The sequence below is a fragment of the Ctenocephalides felis genome, unplaced genomic scaffold (assembly GCF_003426905.1).
Source record: "Ctenocephalides felis isolate EL2017-DRISC unplaced genomic scaffold, ASM342690v1 CF-g0.4_SCAFFOLD_01604, whole genome shotgun sequence".
Taxonomy (NCBI): Eukaryota; Metazoa; Arthropoda; class Insecta; order Siphonaptera; family Pulicidae; genus Ctenocephalides; species Ctenocephalides felis.
In genome coordinates, this window is record NW_020537758.1 from 6,578,942 (window position 1) to 6,586,569 (window position 7,628).

The window sequence follows — 7,628 nt, forward strand, 5'->3', positions numbered from 1 at the left end:
ATTTTTTTTTTGATTTCATCCACGTAGAGAAGGCCGGAATCACTGCAGCAGTGAAGGGTCTTTTTTTGTCGCGCCGTTGGAGATCGACTAAACTTAAAAAATATTAAATTTTTTGCTTCAAAAATTTTACTATGTATTCTTAAAAACATGTATAAATACATTCCTAAAATTTTGTAATGATTGATAAAGTATTTTTTTTAATATAAATTTCCAAAAATCACCTTTTTTAGGCGGTTACACTAGTTGTGCCCTTTAAAGGACACATTTTAAATATCCTTTTACCAACTATTCTTTATCCCTTAGCAATTTTTCGAGACACAACAACCGAAAGTCTCCTGATAGCCTTCAGACTCTACAGAGGTCCTCTTCTGATAATCGAGTTTATTTTTTCTCTCGGAGTCAACGTTTACGGTTGGCGTTCATCAGGAGTGAACCATGTCTTGATTTTCGAGCTGGACCCAAGAAATCATCTATCGAGCAGCATTTGATAGAATTGGCAGCAATTTTTGGGGTCGTCTGGACCTTAAGTATACTTAGTTTTATTTATAGTGCCAGTCTGAGCATTCCTCCGTATGTCAACCCTTTGGCGTTGACTGCGATCATGGTCGTGTTCTGGTGAACCCTTTCAAGGTTTTCAGACACGAGGCCAGGTTCTGGTTGTTAAAAATCTGTGTAAGTGGGTAAAAGATAGTTTTGGATATACTTGCGTTTTATGGGGTTTTATACATATTTTTTTCCAGGGCCGGATGATAGCAGCACCGTTTTTTGCAGTGGCGTTCGCTGATTTCTGGCTCGCCGATCAATTGAATTCCCTTGTGGGTCTATGCTGGACTTTCATTTTTTAGCTTGTTTTTATATCACTAATGGAAATTGGCTTCAAGCAGCCGGAGGTGAGAAAAAAAGTATTTATAATATATATATATATATATCTATATATATATAATATATATAGCTGACCCGGCAAGCTATTGTTTGCCATAAAAAATGTTTTCTAGTATTAAAATATTAGTATGACTGGCAAAACGTGGTGCATAAGTGAAAGGAGCATCTAACAAAAAATATATAAATGGTTTACCCACTGCAAAGCACGACACTTACAAATGTCTTTTAATAGTCTTTGCATGGTGGCACATTTCAAATTTCAAGATTTTGATATATTATTACCGTGTTTTTTATTGAGTGAGATCGAAAAAAAGGAGAGAGTGAAAATTTTTACAGCTTTGCCATAAATTTGTATGGTAAACTAAAACTGTTGTAGATTTAAATTTTAATATTTTAATGTTTTTTTATTGAAATATACAGTTTGTGCGCATCGGGAAATGTTTGTTTAATGGGTAAATGGGAGAAAAAAAATGAAAAAAATAGTTTTTCTAAATAAAAAGTGTTCTATGTATTTTTCCATTTCGAGTTATAGAAATTTAAAATATAGTAAATAGGCTCAAAAGTGAAAAAAATTTAGGGATGGACAACATTTGATAAAAATAATTAGTATTTTAAAGTAAAAATAAATAAATAAAAAAAAAAAAAATAAAGAAATGTGACTCCAAAATTTAAAAAGGCTGGACAACTCTTAATAAAAATAAATTGTTTTTTAACTTTTTGTAGGGCAAGTTATAGTAAGGGGCCGAAAATCGAAAATGAAATTTTTGCATTTCGACGTTTTGAAGGATTCTGAACATTTTGGCATATCTTAGAAAAAATTGATGTGTTTTGTTAGTCCGTAATTTTTTGTCGACGATTTTGGGCGCACGGATCAACCGATTTGAATGGTTCAAAAAACATTCGATTCCTATTAATAATGAGATGTGCTGATTAGTTTTTGGCAAAGGCAGGTCCAGCCGTTACGGAGATACGCAGCAAAGAGTGCAGAAAATAGAAATTGAGTTTTTGAGAGAACGGAGCGTCCGATTTGAATAAATCAAAAAACATTTTATTTGTATCAATTTTTGGGGTTCCGTACCAAGATTTTTAATTTTGATCTTCATTTATATGGTTCAAACGAATAACCTCGACATTTTCGATTCGTAGGATTAAAAAAATATTCGGTTTGTACTCGTTTTTGCGAAAGGCATGTCCGGCCGTTACGGAGAAATCGAGCGCAAAGGTTTAAAAATGGTCAAAGTTTTTGAGAGAGCGGATCATCCGATTGGATTAATTCAAAAAACCTTCTGCTTGCGTAGACGGTGTGCAAAAATGTTTTTATAAAATTTCATAATTTTGAAGATTTTCAAAAAACAAAATCAAAATTTTCGAAAAAAATCTAAATTTTGAAAAATTAAAAAAAATATCTAAATTTAAAAAAAACAATTTCTGACAAAATTTGAAACTTTTCGCAACTTTCAAAAAAAAAATTGAATATTTTCAAAAACTAAAAGAAATCGATTTTTTTTTTCAAAAAAATTTGAACGTTCAAAAAATCTTCAAAATTTATTTATTTTAATAAAAAAATTGAGAAATTTGTTGAAATATGTAACAATAAAACCTGAAAGTTTCGTTTTAATTAAATATTTATTTCCTTCCCTAAAATTCCTCAAAATCAGCGAATTTTCAAGCCTTTAAGCAGGCACCCCCGTTAAGGCAGGATGTCATGCACCACTTTAACTTGTTTTTTTTTTCAGATACCTCACAATGCATGGAAAATTCCTTCATATCCAGGCCGATTGTAAATTGCATCCCAGCCTGGATCAGGTTTGCCCAGTGTCTTCGTCGGTATCGAGATTCCAGGGAAGCCTTTCCCCATTTGGTGAACGCTGGCAAATATTCGACAACTTTTCTGGTCGTCATTTTTGCCACTTTGAAGAACTTTTATGCAAGTAAGATAAAAGAAAATTATAAATTATTCTTGTTGGCAAATACATTTTTTTCATATTTTGTGTATTTTTGAAGTAAAACTTCTTTAGGCACGACTAGGGTGTAAATCCGTACAAATGCAACGGAAGTAGATAAGATAAGATAAGAGTCGAGAGCCAATGATTCGTCATTCGCTCTCGACGGTATCATTTTTATACGGGTCGATTATGATTAGTCGTCGTGTATGTGAATAGACATTAATAAAATTATACTGCTAATAGTAAAATTTTGCATTTGTTTTGTGCAAATATCTTGAAAATTTGTTCTAAGACTTATCAAACATCTTATATTTTTAAAAAGTACATAAAATTCCCTGCAAATCCACATTAATCAAATTATACAAAATTATATAAATTTGCTTAAAATTGCATCAAACATATAATTTATCATACGACGCTCAAACCGGACTTAAGAGGCATGATAATCGTGCGCACGTTTTTGGTTTTTTGCAAATATCTTGAAAATTAGTTTTAACACTTATCAAACATCTTATATTTTTAGAAAGTACATAAAATTCTCTGCAAATCTACATTAATGGAATTATACTTCATAATAGTAAAATTTTGCCTAAAATTATAACAAACTTATAATTTATTACTCGAAGGTCAAACAATACTTAATTGGTACGGTAATCTTGCGCACTTTTTTGGTTTTGTGCAAATATCTTGAAAATTTGTTCAAACACAAACGCAAACGAGATATGTCGTTGTATGCGTACCAATATCAACAAGGAAATCGGCATAGATAAATAAACATTTTAAAGTTACATCGTAGTACAAATCTTTATTTAATGAAAAATGCCTGATTCAGAAGAATATTTTACTTTATCCCTTGAAAATAATAAAACAAATTAAACATTTGTGCCGTGTACTAAACGTAAATTTATTGATTAGAAATTATTTCTATATTATTCGCAGTTTCTATAAATCTTTGAAGTTATTGAAATGTAAAATATTTTTTACGCAAGACAGATATTACAGCTGTTCAAAAAATGAGATTATATCGCCAGCAAAAAAGTAAAAAAAATTCAAGCAGTCAATGAATGTATGTTAATTTTAATTACATGAAGTTGTTAAAAAAATGCTATCTGGCGGTCAAAAATGATCATTAGACATATATACATGAAATTATCAGATATTTTATAGAGATTTTAACAATAAGTATAAATGTTGTTTACATTGTTATGTGTTCCGTACCAATGTTAATCCGTCAGACGGCGACGCGGCGCTTACGCGCTTCGATATTTTGTCTCTATGCAGTTAAAGCAGAACAATTGGTTTGAAAAAAGTTCAGAATTTGCAAAATATGTCAAAATAAAGAGCACATTTTTTTTTCAAAGAATAGTAATTTTTTGTCAAATTTATAGTTTCTCAAAAATCTCATTTTCTTAAGTAAAATTTTTGGTACGGGAAGTTCCAGCAATTTGCTTTAAGGCACGATGCCATGCGCTCCACTAGTTATAAATCTTGGATGTTATTAAAATGGAAAATATTTTTTACGCAAGACAGATATTACAGCTGTTCAAAGAATGAGATTATATTGCCAGCAAAAAAGTAGAAAAAATACAAGCAGTCAATGAATGAATGTTAATTTTAATTACATGAAGTTCTTCAAACACAATTATTACATGATGAGTGAAGTTGCAAAAACAATATTTGTTTAGGCGTTGTTTAACATATTTTAGTATTTATTAATCAGTAATTACTTTATTTCTCTAATGAAGGTTAATTTCTAAATGCTAATTACAATGACAAACCGATCATGTCGTATTTGAAGGATGACTTTAATTACATTATTGTTTATAAATATTATACATATTTTTAATGCTATTATAAATATATAATTTATAATTTATCGTTATATTAATGTGTATAAAGGTTGACGACACTGATAAATGTGTGCGTCACGAGTGTTATTATATTACTAATTAAAATTATTCAAAATTGTTATATGATGTATTTATTTTTACTTACTTCAATCGCGTGTGAACTTTACACGCACTCTTTTTTTAATATTTTGTGTATATTTTTATTTTTTAGGCAATTACGAAAGCAATTTTGAGAATCCCTATCTCTATCTGTGGCTTATAAGTTCGGTGGTGAGTTCATTGTACGCTTACACGTGGGATGTTAAAATGGATTGGGGGTTGTTCGATAGCAATGCTGGGGAAAATCAATTTTTAAGAGAAGAAATTGTATACTCATCAACGGTAATATAAATATTAAATATATATATATATATATATATATATATAAATATTTTTAAAATTATTTTTTATTCCAGAGTTATTATTATTTTGCCGTCATAGAAGATTTTATTCTAAGATTTACGTGGCTGCCATCGTTTCTTTTAACCGAGTACAATTTTGTGAGCGGGGACATTCTTACATCTATACTGTCACCATTGGAAGTGTTTAGGTAAGTTTTTATTCAAATATCTCAAAAACTAGTGGTGTATGGTATCGTGCCTTAAGGCAAATTGCTGGAACTTCCCGTACCGTAACGGAATGTTCGTGGACTGAAAATAATGAATAAATGCTGTAAATAATTTCAAATAGATCATTTGTTAATTTTTTTTAAATTAGATTTTTTTTGATAATTTTGAAATTTTTGCAAAATTTTGAAGGTTTTTTGAAAGTTCGAAATTTTTTGAAAAAAATCGATTTTTAAAATTTTTTGAGAATTTTTGAAAATATTCGATTTTTTTGAAAGTTGCGAAATGTTCTCAAATTTTTTTAAGAATACTTTTTTTTAAATATTAATATTTTTTTAAATTTTGCAAATTGCTGGAACTTCCCGTACCGTAATTAAACATCGAGGAATGAAAATAATCAATAAATGCTGTAAATAATTTCAAATAGATCATTAGTTAATTATTTTTAAAATTAGATTTCTTGGATAATCTTGAAGATTTTTCAAAATTTTGAAGATTTTTTAATATTCGATTTTTTTTGAAAAAAGTTGATTATTTAAATTTTTTTGAAAATATTCGATTTTTTTTTGAAAGTTGTGAAAAATTCTCACATTTTTGCAAGAAATTGCTGTTTTTAAAGTTCTGATATTTTTTAACATTTCTAAAAATTTAGATATCTTGATTTTTTTTTGAAAATCTTCAAAATTCTGATTTTTTGTAAAAGCATTTTTTGCACACCGTCTACACAAGCAGAAGGTTTTTTGAATCAATTCAATCGGATGATCCGTTCTCTCAAAAACTGCATGACCATTGCGCTCGATATCTCCGTAACGGCTAGACGTGCCTTTTCCAAAAACGAGTACAAACCCAATATTTTTTTATTCCTACGAATCGAAAATGTCGAAGTTATGCGTTTGAACCATATAAATGAACTTCAAAATTAAAAATCTTGGTACAGAACCCAAAAAAATTGATACAAAATGTGTACAAAACATTGTAATCTCTATAAAATATTTGATAATTTGATGTGCATATGTCTAATGAACATTTTTGACACCCCAATTTACTTTTTTTCATTGAGTACATAATCTGCCTTTCCAAAAATTTCATCAGTTCTTCGTTTAGTCAAACAAATAAAATGTTTTTAGAATCATTCAAATCGGACGCTCCATTCTCTCAAAAACTCGATTTCTATTTTCTGCACTCTTTGCTCCGTATCTCCGTAACGGCTGGACCTACTTTTGCCGAAAAATAATCAGCACATCTCCCTATCAATAGGAATCGAATGTTTTTCGAATTATTCAAATCGGTTGATCCGTGTTTCCGCAATCGTCGACGAAAAATTCAAAGGACGTTTTGCGGAAGCTTGTTTTATTCAACTACAAAACAAATGTGTTGTAAATAGACGCTTTGATGTATTTTAGTTCAAACAATATGTTTTTGGATTGTGTTTTTGAAGATTTTTGATGTGCCCAAAAATTTTTATAATACGACCATTATTTTAGGAGGTTCGTATGGAACTTCTTCCGTTTGGAAAACGAACATTTGAATAATTGTGGTAAATTCAGAGCCGTTCGTGATATTTCTGTGGCCCCCTTAGATTCATCAGATCAATTAACTATTTTAAGGATGATGGACGAGGATGATGGTGTTACAAATAGGTAACAATAATTGTAGAAAATTTTTAATTTCGATTTTCGGACGACTACAAGCGGAATTTATATTTATTTATTATTTATCTCTATCTCCAGATATGGTAAAAACAAAAAACCAATCAGAAAAGTTAAAGATCCCGAAAAGAAGTCCCTTCTAAAGCACGACTCGATGCAGGATTTGGCTTTCCGTATCGAAATCGATAATAATAAGCAAGGCTGAGTAATTAATTAATTAAACAAAACTAAATAGAATTACCTATGCATAATAGCTAATTAATTAAATAAAAGTGATACTTTAATCATGTAGGTTTACCACACCTCTCCTTTATATAGATAGCCATAGATTTATATTTTTATAAAAGTAATAATGTACTGCAATAATAATTTTTTAATACATTTTTTATATAATGCCTCTAACGAAGTTGCCTTAATGAAAAATATGCTTTTTAGATGAAAAAAAAAAACAAATTAATGTTAATGGAGGTCAAATGAATTTTGTACAGATAAATATTTTCTGGACGAAATTATTGTTCAAAAATGTTGATTAGATAAAAAGATATTCCTTTTTGATAGAAATTACCAGGGTAACAGATATGAATTAGTCAAATCTTTTTAAAATAAATTATCAATCCAATGCATTCCAATAGTTGTGTTTTCAGGGCTCAAATTCTTACTTTATATTTGTATTGGCATTTTATCTAGTATATTTTA

At 29.4% G+C, this 7,628-nt stretch overlaps 1 pseudogene; it reads left to right on the forward strand.

The window, feature by feature from the left end:
- Positions 1–6,927, forward strand: part of LOC113372133 — a 19,412-nt pseudogene extending 12,485 nt beyond the window's left edge.
- The last annotated feature ends 701 nt before the right edge of the window (positions 6,928–7,628 follow it).